The sequence below is a fragment of the Perca flavescens genome, chromosome 22 (genome assembly GCF_004354835.1).
Source record: "Perca flavescens isolate YP-PL-M2 chromosome 22, PFLA_1.0, whole genome shotgun sequence".
In the NCBI taxonomy this organism is placed as follows: domain Eukaryota; kingdom Metazoa; phylum Chordata; class Actinopteri; order Perciformes; family Percidae; genus Perca; species Perca flavescens.
The window spans coordinates 19,456,244-19,481,619 of NC_041352.1; the positions used below are offsets into that span (position 1 = coordinate 19,456,244).

A 25,376-nucleotide genomic window follows, 5' to 3' on the forward strand; every position below is an offset into this window, starting at 1 on the left:
AAAGGAGCAGATCATCAGAGTTGTCCCTCATGTATATTTTACATTTAGCCCTGGTTAAAGGTAATTTAAAAACAACTTATAATGTACTTTACCTAATTTTCCAATTTTGTCTACTTTATACTTGTTTTTTTCAAGATTTTTTCTTTTGGGCTTTTCCGCTGCTAATTTTTGACAGGACAGCTAGGTGAGGAAGGGGGAAGACATGCAGGAAACTTGTCACAGGTCAGATTTGAACCCTGGACCTCTGCATCAAGGCACAAACCTCTCAGTACATGTGCGCCTGCCCCACCACTGAACCAACCTGGCCACACTTTATACTTATTTTTAACTACTGTTTAGAGACAAGTATTGCACTTTTGCCCCACTATATTTATTTGGTAGTATATGGTTATATGAGCAGCTGTGGCTCAGTGGTAGAGCAGTTGCCTGCCACTCAGAAGGCTGGTGGTTCAATCCTTGGCCCTGCATTCCCATGTTAAAGTGTCCTTGGGCAAGACACTGAACACAGAGTTATCCCTGATGCTGTGCATCAGAGTGTGAATGTTTATATGATGAGCAGGTGACACCTTGTATGGCATCCTCAGCCACAGTGTGTGAATGGTTCCTGTACTATGTAAAAGCGCTTTGAGTAGTCATTAAGATTAGAAAAGCTTTATATAAAAACAGTCTGTGCTTATAAAATACATTATAATTATACCCAACCATATACAAATTGCATTAAAAATTTAAATTTGCTCTATTGTACCAGGTATAACATTAAAAAGGCTATTTACGTAAATTTCATACATAATTAGAATAATCCAATAATCTACCCATATACCATATTAAGTACATTTTGCTGACAATATTTATGTACTTCAAAGCTAAATTTGTAATTAGACTTGTAATTAAGTATTTTTGGAGAGGATAATAGGGCAAGTGCTGCCACCTGCTGGAAGCAAGAAAAAGTGTGGTTATAGTGCTAGGCTACTGAGTAACTTAGAAATTTATATCATTTTTGGTAAATGCATGACATAAAACATCCTCGGTTGCTGCTGCTATTTATCATTATTTACAATTCAAAGTCAGTGCCTACATGTGCCTTCAGTGAACAATCTATGGGAAAACAACAATGCGCATGCTCAAAGCTGATTGTCTGTCAGCTGCAATCTGATTGGCTGTTTGCCAGTGTTGTCGTTGTTTGCTGATAGACCGCTTTTTCTTCCTTTTTTTTGAAAGATGATAGTAACTGTGGTCACCATGAACGATCTGGCACACATTTAAAAGTCTGTCTTTTTCTAGAAAAAGTAAAAGATTAGCTAAACATCTCGGTGCCCACCAGCCGCGGGATATTGTTATAAACCAAACCTCTGATAAAAATGATCAGATTGAGCGTGAAGTGGTTCTCCAGGTCAAAATGGTTAACTGCTAGCTAGCTTGTCAGAGAAGACGCTTCTTATTTTGCTTCCCGTGTGTGTTATTTGGAGAGGATGGTATCTAGTTAAGAATATAGGCTTTTAAGACCTCAAGCATCTTTCTGAGATAATTAAAAAAACAAAAAAGCAGCAGGATAACGCCGTAAAGTTGGACTTGCTCGGCAGAACATTCTTGGCTAACGTTTACGCTAGCTACCCAAACTGACAGCGCTTAAACTGGGGATTGAGCAGTTAAACAGCACGCTGAGGAGAACAGGTATGTACCCAGTTGGATTTATTACCTTGTGATGATAATATGTATGGGAAATGTGAAATAGCGCATTATGTCAAATCATAAAATGTTATGGTTATTTGCATCTGTCCAAAGTTGTTGTTGCCCCACCATTTTTTTTCATTAAGCATAAACGTAACTACTTTTCATACTTACATTTTCTGACAATGTTTGTGTTCTTTAAAGCTTATTTGGGATCTGAATGCCTTCTTTACCACTGATATTTAGGGTACTACTATCTACAGTAGGTTTCTCAATTATTATATCACTAGCTGTGCTTGGAGACCTAGGGATAGCAACAGCCTAAATATTTATTTATGATATTTAAAAAAAATGTTTATCACCTGGATAATTCCATGAGTTTTCCTAATTGTATAGCTTAAGTCTAAAAAGTGGTTAAATACAAGTATTATCATATGCTCTGTATCTGTGATCAGTGTTGATAGTACTTTTGTAATTTGTTTGTGCATAGTCCATATTACATAAAAAAAAGTATTTCCTTAGTTGGTGTATTAACAATACTTTATGGGCATTTATTTTGTCAGCTTCATCACAGCTGAGTTTGTGGCAAAGGGAGGGGTTACCAATTTGAAAAACCTTTGTATGTATTAATAAGGTCAGGGAAAAGGAAGGAAGTTGGTTGATTTTGTAATTGTTGTGTACTTTTGCACATACAGTGGTGAGGTCTGTGGGATATGTACAGCCAATGTCAACTAAATGCAAGGGTTAATGAGAAAGTAAGTCTTAAGCCACTGAGTGTCATGCTTCTGTACTGAGTAAATTAACCTTAAAGACACATTTTAGGACCGTCTCAGTTTATGGCAAGACATAGTGGTGTATCTCTGTTTCGCTACAGTAAGGGCTGAACGTGTGATTCTATCAAAGTCCCACTTCCAGTGGTTTCAGCCTTTTTAAATCACTCGCTAACCCAGATTTGGTCTCCACTGAATTCCAACCCAGATCTGGTGTCTTGGCTAGCCACTGCACAGAACGCTGAATGGGTGATTTATCAGTACTTGAAGTGGTGGGAATCTAAATGATTCATTGCTCAACTTTTCTTTTCTTTTTTTACCCAAGTCTGATTAATGTCACTGCTTGTGTCACTGTCACTGCTGCTGTCTCGGTTGCTGACTCTTCTGCTCTCTTTTCCTCTCTTTTTGTCTCTTTTGCTTTATTTCTCTTTCCCTTCAGAGGTCATGACAGGGAGGTGTCATTTAAGGTTTGATGGGTAATCCTAATGTATGCCAACGTTCTGGAAAGCCTCACGTGATCTCTAGGAGCACTTATGACTGATCAGAAGCTGGAGGTATGTGACGTTTACGCCTTCACATTACTGACACACGTCAGTCCTAGCATGTATTCATGGTGGCATGAACGTGAACATGCACTCCCACAAACACACATGCACAGGATCGTGTCAAACTGATTTAATGCACAGGCCGAAGCTTTGCAAATGCAAGTTATTGCTTATTTACTCTTCCGTAAAGAATGTGCCCAATGAATAAAACATTTGAGAATAAACAGAAATATTGATTTAAATATAACTCTATGAATACGCTATAGATTTTTTTTGAGATTTTGTCACCTTCCTTTCCCTTTACCCATTATTCCGTAATCACTGACGTTGGCATATTTCTTTTTTTCATTTCACCCGTTTGCTATCTGCAAAAAAATTGATTGGGCTATTACCATCATGCATTCAGGAAACGCAGACTGGGGATATAAATTGGTCAAATGCAAACAAGTGGAATCCGCTGATCCTAAATGTGAGTCACTAAGTCGAGAATTTTGGGCCTTGAAATGTCTGACAGCTTAAATCACTGTCACTCTGGGCAATGGTGCAGAGAGAAACCGGAAGGGAGGGAGATGGAAAGAGAAGGAAACCGAGAAAGAAATAATGAGTTTTTCTGTTGTAGTCTATCTGTAGGGCCACAAAGGCCACAGTAAATATGAACAGCATTTAAATGTAAGCCTGTCATCTGTGGCTCTATGCCAGATGACCACACTTTGGCTTCATGCCTTTTTCATGAGCCCCCAGTTGATAGAAATTCATAATCCTGATCTGCATTCTCTGATCAAAATCTCTCCTGAAATGTGCAAACAGATTGTCACCCTGTCTGGAACAGAGATGTTTCACTTTTAAAGAGTGAGGGTAAAACCACTGCGGGACACAGGCTTTTTCTGGTATGAAAATGATACTTGAAAGGCGAGATGAAATATTCACCAGAGAGAAATATGGGGAGATAGCGCATAGCCTTTAGCAAGCTGGGCTCCTGCTGCGAGGTGCAGGGGGAGAGAGAGAGAGAGAGAGAGAGAGAGAGAGAGAGAGAGAGAGAGAGAGAGAGAGAGAGAGAGAGAGAGAGAGAGAGAGAGAGAGAGAGAGAGAGAGAGAGAGAGAGAGAGAGAGAGAGAGGGAGAAATTCGGAATAATGGAAAGTGAGAGAGAATGTAAAAAGAGAGTTATAGAAGAGCAGATAAAGAAAGAATGACCAGTAGGCACTTAACACCTCAAAACTGTAAATCGGACTCGGTGCCTATTAAATTTTACTTTCCCTGGTAAGGTCACATCTGCTCAAAAAATGGTTTTAAAGCTCAGAAAAAGAGTCTTAACACATCCCTAAACCAATTTATATTTGGCTAAACTGCAAAGTCGAGCAATTCTCTCCTAAATGCAGCAAAATTACAAGAAAAAAATGACACAAATTTTCCGTTTCAAATTTGTCCCCACACTCCTCAAGAGTGTCAGAGACAGAGACTTTCAAGAGATCATTAGATCACGGGAGAAAAGCATGATTTATTGATTCAGGACATAAAATTCTAGGTCGCCATTGATTAGCAGACAAGGGCTTTTTGCTTTCCTCTCTGTCATTGCAAGACCCGGGCTTTATTTTTAGGCGAGGGCTGATCGATAGGAGGCTGCTTTGTGCGAGGCTCTGTGGTGTTGCGCCTCCCTGTGGAGCCTGTGTAGGTCAGACCAAAGCACTCCGAAAGGTTGAACTGTTGATGGGAATCAATGGATGGGAAATGTCAACTAACATGGCTTTTTACCACAACTGAGGACATTTTCTATATTGTTTCAACTGCTATCCAAACTTTTTTATATTTTTCATCTCTTAACTCCTGCTGGATATAAATCTAGGGCAGCTGGCTTAAGGAATACAAATAGTTGTGACATTTTCAACCCATGTTGATAAGAATTTTGTTGGTTTGTTTGTGTTGTCAGCTGGCACGTTTGATTGCCTTATCCGGTTTTGCAGGTTTCTTTTGCGACTATGTGCTAATTCTCTTTCCCTTAATTATTCTGAACAAAAGCCTCTTGTGGATAGCTGTTGTAAATAAGCCTTTCACTACAAACACTAAACACTGTGCACCTGGTCCTCGTCCATACGTAAATGTATGTTACAATTCTAATGCTACTGTGATGTCTGTATCAAATACACTAAACTAACATCACAATTATTTTGCAAATTCATGGGACGTTGTTTGTGAATAATTTAGTTTTGCGCATTCACTGGCATAGTGTCAGGGGGATATGGGGGGTTGCGAGGGATGGGGTTGCACTTGGGCCCAGGGCAGCAGTTTCTGAAGTTAAATGCACAACAATTCAATAAAATTAAGTATGACATCATTATGAATCATGGTTGGGATTAGCATGTTTGTAGCTCAGCAAAGGTAAAGAGGGTTGCATCTGCCTTGATCACTGATTTATTGCACCACCTTGGCAAATGACCCAAATCAAACACGCCCACAATGTAGCATGAACAAGAGATGCATGCTGGGTCTAGCTAAGCTGATATGCTCATAGTGGATCCTCCGGCGGTAACTTCTACATTTGCTTAGAATTTGTAGCTTCAGTGAGGTGTGATTGATTGTTGTAACGCACTGAACAGAGGAGGATGTCAACAACCACTGTTGCCTAGAAATTGCGTGTGTGTGTGTGTGTGTGTGTGTGTGTGTGTGTGTGTGTGTGTGTGTGTGTGTGTGTGTGTGTGTGTGTGTGTGTGTGTGTGTGTGTGTGTGTGTGTGTGTGTGTGTGTGTGTGTGTGTGTGTGTGTGTGTGTGTGTGTGTGTGTGTGTGTGTGTGTGTGTTACACAGCATGTAAAAACTGTGCTTGTAGCATCCGCTGTGGTGTCCATAGCTCTTTTGTGTATTGTTGGGTCATTTTTGTGACCAGCAACAAAGGTCCCAGGCCAGAACGGAACCTGAGGCATTGCAGTTATATGGCATATGCTTTAACCACTTGGCTACCAAGGCGCTTCATAACGATACATTTTAATTGACCTACTTTTTATTTTATCTGAGCGTACACCAGTACCAAGACTAAAATGTCTTTAAAGTTACGATACTTTTACTAGTACTCTTTCCATCCTTGTATGTGACGCATATCAGTCAATTTATGTTTGAAATACAAGTTATAATAGCTAATAATAATAATAATAATAATAATAATAATAATAATAATAAATACATTTGAATATTTTTAGAACTAAACTTCATCATATATTCATGTGTATGTGGCCAGAACTATTCTGGAACCAGATTCAGTGTATTCAGATCTGTTATCTACTCTTGTAATTCCCCTAATGATCTATGGGCCGTGATGAGTAACAAATCTGACCAACGCAGTCATGAAATGTTAAAGCACAACATGTTTCACAATTACACAAATGTTGTGAACAAAGGTGACCTGACAGAGCAATTATCGCTCCACGCTGTTTAAAGCTTCGCTCTCTTGCTCTCTCATTTCTATGTGAGAGTCCACTTATGGAGCGTACATCCGCCCACTTATGTTAGCCGCTTGAACTGCTCGATGATTCAGCAGAGTTACACAGTGAAATCACAATCTGTTTTTTGAGAGGCACTCGAAGATCCTTAATTCATTCTGAAATTGGCCCTTATGCATGTGGCTGTTTTTATTTAATTTTTTTATTTATTTTTTACATTGAGCTGTGACAAATCTTTTGCTTATGGTTTCAAACTGTGTTTAAAGCCAGATATTTGTTTTGTGCAAAATACTCTGGACAGCAAATGATGCAACTATCAGGAAAATCTGTATCAATCATATTTATTCCAAGGTTGCTTTATATAAAGGCTTTCATATTCTGCCTGAAACTGTCAGTAGAAATGAACTGATGAGGTTTTCATATTTAATGCTTTATTGATTATTGAGGACAACATCACTTACAAACAACCATGAGGAGAATCATGATGCTGGAATGTTAAGCTAATGTTGTGGAGCGTGTTTTTTTTATTTATTTTTTATTACAGCATGTCAAAGAGGACCATTAACCCAATTAGGACATAAGAAACATAAGGACATTGTTAATTCTTATTTTCTCTCAGACATTTCTCTTAGCTTTTCTTCCTTACATACTCTTTTTACTCAAACCGAGCGGCTTTTAAGGTCCCGTAATTGCAGTTTTGTATATCTTATAAAAGTAAAGTGTTGTTATTTTTTCTCTCCAACTAGCCTATGTTCTGACCAAAATGTTAAATTATCAACATTCCAATCATTCAAGTTGGTGTACGGTGCGTATACTGTAAACTGATAATTACACCCAGGCCAACGTTGTTTCACTGTTGCAGCTTTCTCCACCACCCCAACCTCCTCCTGTGGTATATGTATTGCTGATTCAACTAAGCTTTTTATTTTCAGGTATGTTTTTCGGGGGTGGGGGGGATTAACTCTATCAGCAGAATCCTAGGATTTTTTGAGAGCTCCCTCAAACAGCAGAGCCTTTTCTGCCTAATCTGACTGTATAAACATTTGCTAAAAATGGTCAATCACTAGACTGGGTAAACCCCCTCCAATCTGCCGGCGATTTGATTTTGCCCTGCAGCTCAGGCTGGAAACCTGTACGTTTTATCCTGCTTCCGTTCACAATTTTGCGGGAACCAATCACAAACTGGCTTATCCACCTGGTGCACTATTGGTGGGTTTAACACGGTGACGATAGAGAAGCGACCAAGCAGCTTCTTGTTTACATTAGGGCTGCTCCCTCTTAGTCGATTAGTCGACTAATTGGTCATTTTGGTCTTAGTCAACTTAGATTTCTTTAGTCGATTAGTCACGTTTTATGCTTTCTTCATGCTAAATGACTTATTTCCAAGAAACGTACGAGCACATCTCTGGTAAACACAATAATTAAAGTGGTGCTTTTGCATCACTCTTTGCGGAGAAACTCAGATTTACAGATCTGTCGATTAAATCAACTTATCGATTAGTCGATACAATTGAATGAGTGTTAGTCGACTAAGAATTTCTTCAATCGAGCACAGCCCTAGTTTACATTCAACAAGCCGGCCACCGAAACGCAGCACAGCATGGCAGCAACCCGTTGATGCCGCTGTTGCTGCTACGTCCCCCGGATCGTTGGTCTGATTGGTTGAAGGACTATCCAATTGCGTACAGAGTCATTTGAACTATGCCCGTTGATCACGCCTCTTGTGCAGAGAAAATACAGAGCAGACTCCCCAGGCTAATGTTCAATCTTAAAAGATTGAGCTTGGTTTGGTGATAGCCAGACTAGTCAGTCACAGTACTTGGTGTAATTCTCACTCATCACTGTTAGGCCTTGTCTCTTTGGGGCACGCACAAAGTGTTTGACTTAGGTTGAAACATGCAAACGCGCCACGTCGTCTTTTTCTGTCTGACCACAAAGTATGTATTGTACAGTGTTAAAGGTCCCATGACATGGTGCTCTTTGGATACTTTATATAGACCGAAATTCAGCCTTGGTGCAGAATTACAGCCACTAGAGCCAGTCCCACAATGAGCTTACCTCAGGACGTGCCATTTCTGTGTCTGTAGCTGTTGAGGAGGAGGGGGGGGGTGTGTGGCCTTGATCAACTGCCACTTTGCTCGTTTGAAAGCCATTGATGTCTCTCTCTCATGGGTTGGCCAAATTCTCTGGGCGGGCAAAGCAGAGAGAGGGGAGGTAACCTTGCTCCTTATGACCTCATAAGGAGAAGATTCCAGATCGGCCCATCTGAGCTTTCATTTTCTCAAAGGCAGAGCAGGATACCCAGGGCTCGGTTTACACCTATCGCCATTTCTAGCCACTGGGGGACCATAGGCAGGCTGGGGGAACTCATATTAATGTTAATAAAAACTCATAAAATGAAATTTTCACGCCATGGGACCTTTTGAATATTTTGGAATCTAGACTTACTCCCCACAAGAAAACACCAAGCTCAAGACAGCATGGAGTGGGTAGTGACTTTAATAACTCCCCTCTAGTGGAAAGTAGACCCAGAGCCTATAGATGGATGCTGGGGTGGAGGGGAGGCTTTTGAAATGCTTTATAAACAACAGCAGTGGTGTGGGCAGCAGCAAGTGTTAGTGTGATGGCTTAAGTACACTTCCATAATAAAAAAAAGGTGTGTTGGATATATGTTGCACTGAAAAGAGCACTGACAGTCCAATCCTCATCCTCAATAAAATGCATTACAGAGTACAGGCTACTTATTGTATAGTCTCGCATTGCCAGACCTTCCTCTACAGCACTGCAGAGGAGGGTCTGGCTAGTCCACACAGCATTCTGGGATGGGAGAGGAATGTGCTCTGGTTTATTGGCGTGTATTTAAACCAATCGCAAGCGTCATGGAACCCCGGTGCCTCTGCAAAATAGCTTCGGGAAGGAACTTGTTTTGGTGGAACACGTGTACGTTCAAAAGTTGTTTTAGTCGTGCAACAGAAAACTCAGATTGGACAGATAGTCTAGCTAGCTGTCTGGATTTACCCTGTAGAGATCTGAGGAGCAGTTAATCATAGTCCTCATAAATTGAGTGGAGTTTAAAAATCCCAACACAAAGAAAGCGTAAGGTAACGGATATCTGGCCGAAAAGAATTAGACATACAGCGGAATTTCCGGCGGCAACGGAGCAATCCCGGAAGTGGAAAGTTGTGGATGTAGACTAGTCATTGCAGCACGTCCGTAGGAAACGTGCCAGAATGTGTTCTGGGTCTAATAATGACAGCCAAGAGTGAAGAAGGCAATACAATGTTTCCTTTTTTTTTAGCAATGGGGGCAGGTCCGAACACCTGCACATGCAATTTAGCTCGCAGGTGAAGAGTACAAACAACGGAAATCACCAGTTAACTTAATTTAAATTTGCAAGACCAGGCTTAAATGAACTGACAACCTAAGTTATATGACTTACAGTTCTCAAGGACACACTCCTTTCTCCCTTTTTCTGCCGAGTGACGCGCATGGCGCTCGCGGTGTGAAGTGTGTATCCGCGCTATTCTCCGACACGCACTCTAACAATGCCGCCCTATTTCTGATACCGTGGGGGGCAGAAATGTTGCTGTGGGGGGCCGCCACGGTCAAATCAACACTGCAATATATGAAATCTGCTGTAGCATTTGTACAGTGGTTTACAGAATCAGTGGCTCAGGTGCTGGTTTGAGAGAGATAACAGGTGATTATAGCACCATCTACGGTCTACCCCTGTAGGCCCAGATAGTCACCCAGCCAGTCTCATCAGGGCTGGTGTCAGCAGGGCCGTGGTGCATGCAGGGTAGCAGCCGGCTGGTCAGACTGGGGCAGCCGGTTCTCTGACTTACAGCTGAGAACATTGATCTCTGCTACCAAGCTTCCCCCGTGCTAATTAGTGGCACTCCTAGGAGCACCGTAGGGCCCAGGGATCCTGCTCCAATTGGACGGCAGAGCTAGTCAGCGGGCTGAGGAGAAATAATAACATACCCAGTTTTCGAGGCCAAGGAGCACACACAAGGGCCAGGCAGATTAGAGCAAAGCACAGTTTTGTTTTGCCAGAAAAGTGAGTTTAACAATCTCGCGGCCAGCTGGTCAACTGTAGTGTACATTAGAGGCTGAATTTTTGGTTTCGGTGCCTGAGGACACGATGACTACAGCATTCAGGCAGCAATGGAAATAATAACAAGCAAGTTTAGAGCGAGCTGGAAAAGAAAAACAATAGCTTTTTACAGTTATTTCTTTCTGCGCTTGGAAAGTATTTACCTTCCCATGTTTATTGCACTGTGTCACATTCACAGCAAACACAGTGCTTGAAATGTTGGCTATTTCCAGGCTTGCATAATGCGAGTGAAAGATTTCCCCATGTGCTTGTCTGCTAATATACCTACAGCACGGAGGCAGAATTTGATACACGCACCTTAGGCAGATGAAATGTGAGATCTCTGTTGGTTTTTTTGTGTGTTCATGCACACATTTATATATTTTCCAGAAGGGAAATGTTATCTGCAGAAAGGGCAGTTTTACAGTTTGCTGGTGCATAAGGTTACGCATTAAAAGAGAAGACTCCCACGTTTCTCTCGCTGTCCCAGTGCTACAGATTCACTGGTAATTTGAACAAATGGCTGTCTTGTTCTTTGATCCGGGATGATCAGTGATTAGTAGAGGTGTGAATCTTCACTGATCTCCCGATTCGATTACAATTATCATGTCAGTGATTCAATTTGATTCTATATCTCGATGCATCATGATGCGTCAAATACATTTTTCTATTAAAGCCATATAGGATATTTAATTCATAGCTTTTCAAGCTTCAAAAACTAAACATTCTGCAGTGCTCTAATACTAAATAAATTGGATACATAAAACTACAGCACTGAACACATGGCACTTCCTGAATGTGCAAAACATAACAGAATATGTAAACAGAAGTGTTGTTAGGCCTACATTAAATTGTAAAAAGAAATAATCGATTATGAGCCTGCCGATTATTGATGCAGCATCGTCCATGGCCACGATTCGATGCATCAATTATTTGATTAATTTCAACACCTCTAGTGATTAGTGAGAAGACCACCGTAACGGCGAGAAGTCACGCAATCTTATTCTCAGTCTCTAATTGATGGTATGTAAACAAACATGTCTGTATTAAACCTTTACATAAAGTTACAGAGACCCCCAATTACTTGAAGCCAATGAAAAGACCTTAGTGCCAGTTAAATATGTGATACTTAATACAAAATTACAGCTTTAAGGAACAGATAAGATGTACTGTAGCTGAAAATGTCATTTCTAAATAAAAAAAATAGCAGCACTGTTGTGGTAGACTTATGCATTATGCATTTATTTCAGACAACCAACGCAATTCAAACTTTTGTGTTTTGTTCGGGGATAAACACTTGAAATGGCTCTTTGTGTAGAAAATATACTTGAGGGGAAAAAGTTGTGTTTTGCATCTCAGGTGTGTGTGATCACAAAGTGTCACTAATGCGGCATTCACGAAGCACATTAAAAAGTGGGTTTCATTTGATCCCAAAAGCACCACGGTGCACCCTCAGTACCAGCCCAAAAATACTACAGCGAACAAGCAGCAAAACAGCACTCCTGTTCCGCTACTTTTCTCACAAACGTCTGACATTTGCCGTCTTTCACATTGAACATTGCACCTTGTACTGCTGTCAAAGAGTACCTTTTGACTTTCACAGGTAATTCTTGTTTGAGGGCACCTGAAAGGATGATATGAGGAAGAAGGCTTCCGAAAATATCCTGCTTATTTATATCGTATGTTCAAAGCTTCAGATATTGCTCGCTTTATCTAAATATATATATATATATTTCTCCTGAGTGGTTAGCTTGAAACTAGATGTGACGTTGTCTCAAATAATAAAGGGGAAATGTAGGAATATCTGAATGTCAATCTGACACATGTAGCATCACAACATCAGTAAGGATAAATGTCCTGTTAAAGCTGTAGTATTCCTGAGACATTTAAAACAGCTGAGTCAGTTGAGCTGAACATGCCTTGTCAGATCAACTCCTCGTTGCAGAGAAAGTCAGACATTTTGTCTTCCGAGATCAGGGTCAACTACGGAACAGATGCCCTGGACCTGGCAGGAAATTTGAATTCTTCAGCAAGGTGGATCTCAGTCTCTGTTCTTTAATTTTTAAACACAAATATAAAGAATATTAATATATCAGCAATTGAAGGATGGATTTTATAGGTGCTATAAGCGATGTTGGGTGACGTTACTTCTTGTTGACGTTCAAAGTATTTTCAGCCAAAACTGAGACCAGCTCGCCCCTCCATCCTCCTCACCCCGTCCCCTCCCCCCTCCCTTCCATGCTTCCGCGCACTAACCCCCAAATCCCCACCCCCAAAAAATCCTTCTTGTCGGTTATTGGCTGGAATGCTGGAACACTGTTTGTGTATGTTTGGTGGTGCAGGTTGTTTGTTTTTTGTTGCCTTTTGTGGACCCTGGGCTGTCTACAGAGACTGTTTTTTTTTTTACAGTGTGTTCTGGGGACAGGCAGCTCGCAGATAATGAGGAGATGTTTGCTGTATGTGAAAAATGTTGTAGCCTAAAAAACACGTGACATCGCTTAGAGCACCTTTTTTAAAATTAACAATTGAAAACAGATGCCTGTTTTGTATACTTAACAGCATAAAAAACATTAAATAGGCACTGTATTGATTTTACACAGGAAGATCAATTTGCTCATGGCTGTGAGGAAAGTTGTATAGAGTAATGTCCCCTGTAACCCATTTTCTTAACATAAAGCCTGGGTTGTGAACTGGAGCCTTGGAGTTTGAAAGATGAGGGGATTGAAGAAAAAGTTTGTGGTTGGGTTTGTGGTCAGGTGGAGTCACTTTCCGGAGTCTTGTTGCCAAGCAGCGGAGATTCAAGGAGGTGACTGCGCCCATCCCAAGAAATAGTATGGCACTTTGGTTTTTGTATGGATGAAACAAACAAAGCATGATTTGTTAATTAGTGAGCTTCAGAGGCGATGGTAGGCAGTTTTTCTTTTACCGTTTGGACAGAGTCAGGCCAGCTGTTTCCCTCTGCTTTCAGTCTCTGTGCTAAGCTAACCGATTGCTAGCTGTAGTTTCATATTCCACGTACAGATGTGGCAAGAACGCAAATCAGCGTATTTTCCACAAGTGTAAAACTATACCTTTAACTAATCACCTGTCCAAGTTGCTTTATTATTTGTATCCAGCCCTTTCGAGCTTGACCCAAACTAGAGACTGAAAGTCAGGATATCTCGGCCACTGCATGCATTTTAAACATTCTTCTTTTAATCTGCCTCTTGTCAGTTCCCCAAATTTATGGAAGTGGGATACTAAATTGCTGAGTACCCCTTTAATACCATTAACAACTAGTGTTACTCCAGTGTTTCCCATACATAGGTTATACATGGGCGCCCCACTTCAGGCTCAGAGCCAGGCTTACGTTAGTAGCATGTTAGTAGAAGCATGCTGCTTGTTCTGTTGTGTGGGATTAAACTATCCTGATAAACCGTATAAACACCGCGGCCACACCGTAGGTCATTTACCCAGTCTGGTTGTTAACCCTCTCCGCGGCAGTGTGTTCAGCTTAAGCTGATCTTTATTTGGAATTAACCTGAGCTGGTCGTTGCTAACCGAGCCTTCAGTTAACATTCTCTCCGGGCCTGTAGTGTAACATTTCATTGTTACGTGGTCACATCCCGCACCACCTACCACCACAAGTAAAGTCTCAACCTGTGGGAAACCCTCTACTCCCTGTAATAAAAGACCTGTCAACAATTTAGGAGCCAAGGCAGGCACCAATCAGAGATTTTGCTGGCAGTGCGCCCTTTTTTTGGCTTACTGATTGTGCCTTTTATCATTAGGTCATCCTGCCGCCCTGTTTGACACAGGCCTTCACGTTTCCAGCTACTCTCCCCACTCTACGCATCCCATGAGTGAAGAACATGTCATCTGAGCGCTTTAAGATTTAAGGCTCCAATTTGGTCATTTCTCCTCTTTGACGACACTCTGACATTATTTCATCCAGCTAGTCCTCAACCAGAGAGACTTGTCGCGGTTTCTCTGCTGAGTGTGTCAGAAATAGCAACCAAGAGCACTTCCTCCAATAGGCCTGAATTAGAGACAAGGCAGGGAGCCAGCAGGAGAAAGAGAGGCAGGATGCACCTCGATGTTGACAAAATGGAATGATTAAAGCTCTCGGAAACCCACGTTTCATCCCCTAATTTCAGGCAATTTATGACAGCTCTCATAATACAGACGATGGTGTGTCATCCCAGACGTACCATACACTGCCCAAATTAGCAGTCCTACATCATGCTACCTGTTTATACATTCAAACCACATAGATTGGACTGTAAAAGTATATCATGTCAGAGAAGAGGCAGACTATAAATGTATGACAGCGCTAGTCTTTGCACCTGCACCTCCTTGCTCTGAGTGTCTGCGAGATGGTAGCAATTTCCTAGATATTTCATGTCGGCTCTGAAACTAGCACTCCCTCCTTTTTATCCTCTGCTAGCAGCGATCCGCTCTCTGCCCATTGTGTGTTTCCAGAGGAAGAATATGAAGTTGGCAGATACTGAGCAAGCCTGATTGGTGTCTCAAAGCATTAAGGATTGACCACGGCACTGCTTTCTGCATGTCTGACATTTCAGAGCGACATGAAGCCAGGCCTGTCACACTGATAATGTCCCTTGGGGTGAGGTTGCAAGCGAAACACTGACTTTATTTAGTTCTCATTAATCCCACGCAGTCAAGGTGGCGGCTGCGTATGGAGATTGTCCCGTTTGCTGTATCTTTGTTCGCTTTCTCTTTGCTATCGCAACGTTACACCTTGTATCAAAAGTGGAGCAATTTTCTGTGACGCTCTTATATTCTACATGCTAGCACCCAACTTTTGAAGTAAGAATGTTGTGATAATGTGTACAAGTGGAGTATTGTAAAGCTTCAAGGAGTGAAATGCTCTTCGCCCGTTCCCAACTGGGAGCAAGGGTTGAGCATAATTGAGGAGAAAAAGGACTGCCGGCCAGTTGGTGGTGGACCCTAGAGTAAAAGCTCATGCTTTGTCTCCGCTGCCACCTCTAAAAGTAGCATACTCCTTGTTTATGGTTGGGGAGCTTGCAGTTTTAAAATTCCAATGAGGCTCTATCCAATGCTGTCTTTATCAGGCTGGATGATTTAAGTGTACCCAGGGAGCAGGAGGCTGCCGTCACTGCCTCCCTCACAGAGCAGGTACAGTGTGCCGCAGAGGGCCAGTATCGTAGTAGTGTTCTTGATCTTCAAGCCTCCTTGCTGGCTTTTGTGAAAGGGCAGTCTCTAAAGACCGAGGTCATAATGAAATCATTTATTCATAGCTTTTGATCCATATCATTTTAGTTATGGAGTATTATGACAGGCTTTCTCAAGGGCTCTTACACTTTAATGGAATTACTTTTCAGAATGTGTTGCAGTTTTCCTTAATGATAACATCCAAGTCCATTTCTGTCATTTCTTGATTTATTCTAATTCATTTTAAGGATATGAGATGCCCATCTGGCCGCTAGCCACAATACTGTACGTGTACGGCCAGATTTAACCGCACAATGTCTGAATATTGACTGGAACAGTTTATATTTGAATCATCTGGAAGGTTTTTGGAAAGGAGATTAATGGGCCTCATCATTGGCAAGAGCTATACAGAGATGGTTGTTGGCTTAGAAACAGTGATTTTTATTAATTAAGAATGTGAAATGTGAAGAATTTATTGGTAGCACATTTTAGATTGCTTACTTTATTTACCTTTGCCTTACATCAACAGTGTCTGCTCAAATGTGCACTTTAATGACTGTGATCCCTATGAACCAATCAGGGAACCAAAGTAATTGAGGACCAGCAACTCAGTGGTGGAAAGTAACTTAGTCCATTTACTTAAGTACTGTACACAAGTACACATTTGAGGTACTTATACTTGAACATGCCTTTTCATACTTCTACTCCACTACAATTCAGAGAGAAATAATGTACCTTTTCCTCCACTACATTTGTATAACTCGTGTAGTTACCAAGATTGCTCATACATAACAAATGATGAATATGATGCATTGTTATAGATAAAAGTAACCAACCAACTGTATATAAAATAGTTAAAATTAGCAGCAACACTTTGTTTCACAGTTTGGTTATTTCCTAGTCCTTTTACAGGAAGTTCCTGGAAAAAGATATATATATGTATATATATATATATATATATATATATATATATATATATATATATATATATATACATACATATACAGTACAGGCCAAAAGTTTAGACACACCTTCTCATTCAAAGTGTTTCTTTATTTTCATGACATGTTTTCAGTTATTTCACACTTTTTTGTTAAGTACATAATTCCATATGTGTTCATTCATAGTTTTGATGCCTTCAGTGAGAATCTACAATGTAAATAGTCATGAAAATAAAAAGGAAACGCATTGAATGAGAAGGTGTGTCCAAACTTTTGGCCTGTACTGTATATAATATAATATAATATAATATAATGTTGTACAAATTATAGGGAAAGTATAGACAATGTTCTGAGACAGTTATTTTAATTTTATTACATGGCTTTGATAAATACTCTATTCTGATTGGTCAGTTATGGCATTTTAAGGCCTGTTATTTTTGAATAGCAGAACGCTGCTATGAATAACAGGCCATTGCTATGGACGCAGTTCTGATCATAGACTCTAGAAGACCATATTTAAATCAAGAAAATAATTTTCAAATTAATATTTTGTGTCAAAATATTGATTTCTTTGGTAAGTAGTAAGTAATAAGCGGGATAATGTAGAGCGAGTAGGTCATTCTGACTACTTTCAGTTTTGATACTTCAAGTATATTTTGTTCACAATACTTGTATACTTTTACTTAAATAATCTTTGCAATGCAAGACTTTTACTGTTAATGGCATATTTCTACAGTGTGATAAGTAAAGAAGTCAAGAATAAACATACTTCCTCCTTTGCTCCTGACAAAGACTTGATGCTAAGTACAACAATACACTGACCTTTCTTGCCAATGTTCAGACCAACCATACAATGGTCACAGAGCTGCACTTCACTCAGAGAGCGTGTATCTACACATGTACAGTAAGAAAGACATACTGTAACTGTGGAGCTCCCATGCTGCTGGATGTATTTTAAATTGAACTTTTGCATGTGCGGATTCATCCTTCATGAGCTTTCCTTGTTTTCTGAGCATACTGTATGGTGCTCCGTTGGGGCCCTGCATCCCATATGGCATGGTGCCCAGGAGAACATGCTGTTTGCCTGTTAAAATCGCTGGGCTCTTGTGGGTGATGGAATATCACTCCATCAACTACAAACTAAGCATAAATGCACAGCCAGAACCGTTGATTACCTCTGCAAAGGAAGTTATGTTTTCGGCTCGGTTTGTCGGTTGGTTGGTTGGTTGGTTGGTTGGTTGGTTTGTCAGCAGGATTAAGGAAAGACTACTGGTCCGTCGTCTGATTTTCTGGCAACATATTCAGTGGTTGCAGTTACATACAGTATTTGCATATCGTAGAAGACTGGACAATAGCCTTGGCAGAGTGCTGCGCTCTCTGAGTGCCCTCCTAATTATTATATGGAATATTACACATTAAACTCACAGTTGGAGTGTTTTTTTGCTTCTGTAATGTGACATATGTAATTAAAAAAATATTTTTAATTTCACTGTCTAATTATAGTTTGAAATAACTTTGTGTAGTGACAGTTAATGTTTACATACATTTTGAAACTATGACAACTAAATCTGCTAAGATAGACTTGATTAATATTGTAATAATTGATATAATTTCTTTATTTACCCCACTGCGTATGAATTCATTTCACATTTAGAAGGATCTGATGTAAAAACCACATTTCCAAGTATTTGTTCTCTTTTGAAACATTTATTTTATCTCTTTGCATTTCCTAGGTTTTGTTTTCTGCAAAATTAATTTAGGATTTTTAACACAATTATTGCTTAAAACGGAACATCATACAACAATACATCATAAAACAACATGATTAGAACATTAAGAAAAGTACAGTGATTCAAATTAGTAGCATTTAAATACAACATTTGGAACGGTGTATGTGATCACCTTATCATAATATATAATCACACAAATAAACATCAGAAATTGAATGAGATTTTATTAAATGGAATATTCTGCATGTATTTGTGGTGGTGTCTATTATGATAGCCCGCGTTAAGATACTGTAATTAAATGCAGGTAACTAATTTGCTATAATGGGGCTAACCTGTGATTATGTGCAAATGTATACTCATAACAACATGAGACAGGATATTTGGGTTTGATTAAAAAATAAGATTCTTAAGATGATAACGTAGTAAATATTAAACTTAGTCCTGTTAAGTTTATTTTTGAATGGTCTTGGCTCAAGGAAAGTATGCATACATAGTACAACACAAGGACTTTCTAACAGGATGAATGATTTGGTTTACAATAAAGAAAGTCATTTCCATATTTTCCACGTTTTTCAATTCTCTGTCAGTGGATCTCAATAGCTACTGTAAATGTTTGAGGTAAAAAGGTGTGAGTTTTGTGTTCGCAATGAATGTGGAATGTGCGTCGATAATGAGAAGATATGAAAGCAATTTACGGAGTTTGAAATGGGTTATTTCTAAGCCCCTCCATTTACACTTCCTCACTCTCTCTCTGTAACTTTCAATCACGCAGAATGCAGTGAGTGAACACGTTTATGATTAGACTATAAATGTATGACAGCGCTAGTCTTTGCACCTGCACCTCCTTATTCTGAGTGTCTGCGAGATGGTAGCAATTTCCTAGATATTTCGTGTTGGCTCTGAAACTAGCACTCCCTCCTTTTTATCCTCTGCTAGCAGCGATCCGCTCTCTGCCCATTGTGTGTTTCCAGAGGAAGAATATGAAGTTGGCAGATACTGAGCAAGCCTGATTGGTGTCTCGAAGCATTAAGGATTGACCACGGCACTGCTTTCTGCATGTCTGACATTTCAGAGCGACATGAAGCCAGGCCTGTCACACTGATAATGTCCCTTGGGGTGAGGTTGCCAGCGAAACACTGACTTTATTTAGTTCTCATTAATCCCACGCAGTCAAGGTGGCGGCTGCGTATGGAGATTGTCCCGTTTGCTGTATCTTTGTTCGCTTTCTCTTTGCTATCGCAACGTTACACCTTGTATCAAAAGTGGAGCAGTTTTCCGTGACGCTCTTATATTCTACATGCTAGCACCCAACTTTTGAAGTAAGAATGTTGTGATAATGTGTACAAGTGGAGTATTGTAAAGCTTCAAGGAGTGAAATGCTCTTCGCCCGTTCCCAACTGGGAGCGAGGGTTGAGCATAATTGAGGAGAAAAAGGACTGCTGGCCAGTTGGTGGTGGACCCTAGAGTAAAAGCTCATGCTTTGTCTCCGCTGCCACCTCTAAAAGTAGCATACTCCTTGTTTATGGTTGGGGAGCTTGCAGTTTTAAAATTCCAATGAGGCTCTATCCAATGCTGTCTTTATCAGGCTGGATGATTTAAGTGTACCCAGGGAGCAGGAGGCTGCCGTCACTGCCTCCCTCACAGAGCAGGTACAGTGTGCCGCAGAGGGCCAGTATCGTAGTAGTGTTCTTGATCTTCAAGCCTCCTTGCTGGCTTTTGTGAAAGGGCAGTCTCTAAATACCGAGGTCATAATGAAATCATTTATTCATAGCTTTTGATCCATATCATTTTAGTTATGGAGTATTATGACAGGCTTTCTCAAGGGCTCTTACACTTTAATGGGATTACTTTTCAGAATTTGTTGCAGTTTTCCTTAATGATAACATCCAAGTCCATTTCTGTCATTTCTTGATTTATTCTTATTCATTTTAAGGATATGAGATACCCATCTGGCCGCTAGCCACAATACTGTATGTGTACGGCCAGATTTAACCGCACAATGTCTGAATATTGACGGGAAGAGTTTAGGGCTGCAGCTATCGATTATTTTAGTAATCGAGTATTCTACAGATTATTCCATCGATTAATCGAGTAATCGGATAAGAAATGCTTTTGTTTTATTGAAGAGCAATAATATACAATAGTTTGGTTTAATTTTCGGAAAAAGCTAAATTTTTATTGCCTACATTGTTTACAATATCATCTCTCAAAAAACTAAACATATTAAGGGCATTTAAGTGCCATATTACATTGCTTTTAAAAAAATTCTGAAATGCAATAACAACCTCAAATTAAGGCATACATTAAACATTAATAAACATTACCTTAAGTTGTGCAAACTAACTTAACCTAACCTTAACTTAAACCTGTAACTTTAAGACTCTTTAAGATGATAACATAGTAAATAGTAAACTTAGTGCTGTTAAGTTTATTTTTGAATGGTCTTGGCTCAAGGAAAGTATGCATACATAGTACAACACAAGGACTTTCTAACAGGATGAATGATTTGGTTTACAATAAAGAAAGTCATTTCCATATTTTCCACGTTTTTCAATTCTCTGTCAGTGGATCTCAATAGCTACTGTAAATGTTTGAGGTAAAAAGAGTTTTGTGCTTGCGATGAATGTGGAATGTGCGTCGATAATGAGAAGATATGAAGGCGATTTATGCACTTTGAAATGTGTTATTTCTAAGCCCCTCCATTTACACTTCCTCACTCTCTCTCTGTAGCTTTCAATTGCACAGAATACAATGAGCGAACACGTTTATCATTAGAATTTAATTCCCCGTTTCATTGTGGTCTCTCTGCAGCTCGGCTGTATCCCTCACAAGGTATGCCTCTCACGCTAAAATAACCGAATTACCAACATGGCAAACGGGAGACTATGGATTCTACCATTATCGCCATGGCAACATGAGCTGGGAGGATGAGCTGCCGGTTTGATATTGCACTCAGAGCCTCAGCTCAGACTTGTTAAGAGGATGGGAGAGCAGACCTTTGTGTTCTCTGGAAAACAGGGGGGTAAAAGCATTGCCTCTTTTTGTGTCCAAGCCTTTACGAGATATAATCTCAACTATGAGATGTGGCAAGGTTTTCTAAATAAGCCAATTCCTACATCGAAACAAGATTTTGTTTACAGATGTTTTAAAGTGGCACCTGTGCTTAGAGAAAATTCAGCCTGCACTGGATTGTAGACTTTCTTTTAAAGCCAGACATATTTCTATATCTGATGCTAACACATAATGAGACTGAAATAAAAGGATAAGGAAAGATGATAAAAAAGCATTGGAAGGTGACTCTGATGGCGCAAGAATAGAGGATTGAGGTACATTTTCTAGTTTTTTGGTGGTATTGCTGTTTGAAGTGTTCTGCTTTTAAGTCATGAATTGGACCCCAAAGTCACAAGTATAGAAAAAAAAAAAATATTGTCTCAACATAGCTCACACAAGGATTGTGCACACAGTTAAAGGCCCATGGCATGAACATTTCAATTTATGAGGTTTTTTAACATTAATATGAGTTCCCCCATCCTGCCTATGGTCCCCCAGTGGCTAGAAATGGCGAAGCCCTGGGTATCCTGCTCTGCCTTTGAGAAAATGAAAGCTCAGATGTGATGATCTGGAATCTTTCTCCTTATGAGGTCATAAGGAGCAAGGTTGCCTCCCCTTTCTCTGCTTTGCCCACCCAGAGAATTTGGCCCACCCATGAGAAAGGGAGAGACATCATGGCTTGCAAACAAGCAAAATGGCAGTTGGTCAAGGCCACACCCCCACCCTCCACCTTGCCCCCCCTCTCTCCTCCTCAATCGCATTTAAAGCTACAGAAACAGAAATGGCACGTCCTGAGGAAAGCTCAATGTGGGACTGGCTCTAGTGGCTGTAATTCTGCACCATTTCGGGAAAGAGACTTCAGATACAGTATTAGGGGACCACTGGGGCCTATATAAAAGCAACCAAAAAGCAGCATGTCATGGGACCTTTAACATTTAATAAACATGTACTTTCAATCAAATGATTGTGTCAGCTGTAGCTGTCGACCCCAAGAGTCCAGTCGATGATCGCAACAATGCATAGTTATTAGAAATCAACGTCTTGTCATGCTGCATTCAGAATGTTTCAGGCACAAATTTGCCGTAGCTGCAGGCAACTAGTGTTTGCATTGGTGAACATTTTCAAAGGAGATTATACAGGCGCTATTTTTGGTGTTCACTTTTCAATAGAATTATGTAAAAATGTCCACTAAATGATCACAAGAGGAGGTAAAATGCCAGGAAAACTGACAGAGGATACCAGAGAAACTAATTTTCTTTTATGCAGAGTCAAAATACACTTGAAGAGAAGCTTTTCAAGGTGTTTGATATTTGCCATTATCAAGGTAAAAGTCTGAGTCACAGTGTGGAAAATAAAAACTGCTTATAGTAAATAAAAAAGATCATTTAAAATAGTTCAGACATGGTTTACTAGTGTAGACATGATTTTGTTAACAGAACTGTCCAGCAAGAAATTTCCCTAAAGCAATAGTTTTGGGAAATACGTTACATCGAGGAGTATGCCTTTCTGTCCTTTTTTTTTTCTAGTGTGTACATTCAATGTCATGAACGGGCTGGAAAACATGGTTAGTAAACACTAGAAAGTAGCATGGAGGCAAGTGAAAATGCTATGGTGGTTACTTAAAAAAAAAAAATCTGTTTCCAATTCAGTCTTTTTCTTTCAAACTCGGTGCGGACTAATTTGGAACGATGTTCAAGTGCTTCTTGGGTGGAGATGGGCAGAATTTATGGCTGAAATGACATGAGAAGAGTCGCAGAAGTTACATAAGACAAAATCCAGATGATAGTGGGCGTTTCTTTTTTTTTTTTAGCGGGAAAGGGGCTTCAAATATGAAGCTACATCCAGCAGCCGGTTACCTTAGCTTAGCATGAAGACTGGAAACTACTAGGGATGGGAATTACCAGAGGCCTCACGATACGATATATTTTAACAATTCTTAAGTCACGATACAATATTATTGCGATTTTAAAGTGATGGTTCGGAGTAATTTCACCCTAGGGTCCTTTGCACCATGACCTCGAGCCAAACACCCCCCCAGAAGCTTTTTTCACCTGGGTCGAACATTGGGAGAGTTAGCGTAGAGTAACGTTATCAGCTGAATAGCTTATTAGCGCAGGGGCTAATGGACCCACGTTTGTATCTCGTAAATGACCCCACTAATAATTAGGGGTGGTACGGTTCACAAAACCCACGGTTTGGTTCGTATCACGGTTTTAGGGTCACGGTTTTCGGTTCTGTACAGTTCTTGTTATTTTTTCTTTTAATCTTTAACACTCAAGAATATACTTCAGCATATAGCTAAAATTAGCATATTGAATGCATGTTGCACAAAATGATACCAAACTTCTACACTAGTACAAATAGGTTATGCACTCATAAAACGATGGATTGGAAAGTTTGTAAGTACACCAGAAGTTTATGAACACTTGCCTGCTCTCTTCTGCTCTCTGTTGCTGCTGCTGCTGCTGCTACCTGCAGTTAGACGAGTGGTTAGGGACGTCTACAAACTACTACACCGAAAAGAGACACAACAAAAATATTTATTAATTTAATGATTAAATAAGGTAATGTCTCCAAACTTACCTCAGTTATTACTTGTCTCCTGCTAGTTATACTACAGCATTTACTTAAAAAAAAAGTTAAATTAAAAAATATTTTTGATGCATCTCTTTTCGGTGTTGTAATTTGTAGACGGCCCTAAGCACTCGTCTTACTGCTCTGTAGCAGCGGCAGCAGAGAGCAGAAGCCAACAGGCAAGTGTTATTTACATAAACTTCTGGTGTACTTACAAACTTTCCAATCCATCGTTTTATGAGTACATAACCTATTTGTACTACTGTAGACGTTTGGTATCATTTCGGGCATTATTAGTGGGGTCATTTACGAGATACAAATGTGGTTCCATTAGCCCCTGCGCTAAGCTATTCAGCTGATAACGCTACTCTACGCTAACTCTCCCAATGTTAGACCCAGGTGAAAAAAGCTTCTCGGGGGGTGTTTGGCTCGAGGTCATGGTGCAAAGGACCTTAGGGTGAAATTACTCCAAACCATCACTTTAAACATATTGCAATATTCTGCGATATATTGCAATTTATAACCTTTTTTCCAACTTTAAATTTTTCCTTATTTCAAATTATGTCCCCGAAAGGAAACTTTGTCAACATCGGTTTTATCTAAAAAGATACATTTCTCTGTTTGTTCTTACTTCAAGTTTATTGCTGCAAAATGGGATTGTCAAGCAGACAAACTGACCAACACGTATATAATAATAGATTGATTCTTGGCATCTGTGTATCGATACAGTATTGCCACAGAAAATATTGCGATACAATGCTGTATTGATTTTTTTCCCCCACCCCTAGAAACTACTCCTGGCAACAAATAGTCTGAAAGGTAAGCCCCAGTAAAACCACAAATTGTTTTTTTGTTTCATACCGATAAAACAAACAAGATAAAACAAGGTAATTAGTGAGTTTTAGAGGTGCTGCTAGGTGGATTTTATTACCATTGAGAGCCACACTAGCTGTTTCTCCCTGATTTCGGTCTTTATACTAAGCTAAGCTAATCAACTGCTGGCTCCAGCTTCATATTGTTACAAGAGTGGTATCAATCTTCTCATCTAGCTCTCGACAAAAAAAAAATCAAATAAGTATATTTAAAAAATGTCAAACTATTCCTTTTAACCCTTTAATTGGTCATTTCTAAATGAATAAAGGTAGAACTAATGAATATAGTGGCTGCACTGTCAAATTATTGCTTAATATTGCTATACAAAGTGGGAGGTACTTAAAGTGAGAGCTGAACAATTTAATTTGATTGAACTGAGTCGCAGACAACCCTAAACAACTCTTTAAAGAGATGTTGCATTTGCTAAAAACGGATTAGTTTGGGGCCTCGCTGGAAACAAGAGACACCTTTCAGCACTGAAGAAATGCGCTGACATTAAGATTGATGCTTTTACTGACATAACCA

General features: G+C 39.9%; 1 long non-coding RNA gene across 1 annotated transcript in view; it reads left to right on the forward strand.

Annotated features, from left to right (window-relative positions):
* The first annotated feature begins 1,177 nt into the window (after positions 1–1,177).
* LOC114549418 (uncharacterized) overlaps positions 1,178–25,376 on the forward strand; it is a 149,479-nt gene continuing 125,280 nt past the window's right edge. Inside the window, exons 1-2 of the long non-coding RNA XR_003691546.1 lie at positions 1,178–1,671; positions 2,878–2,992. This is a non-coding gene — a long non-coding RNA (uncharacterized LOC114549418). The remainder of the gene's footprint in view (positions 1,672–2,877; positions 2,993–25,376) is intronic.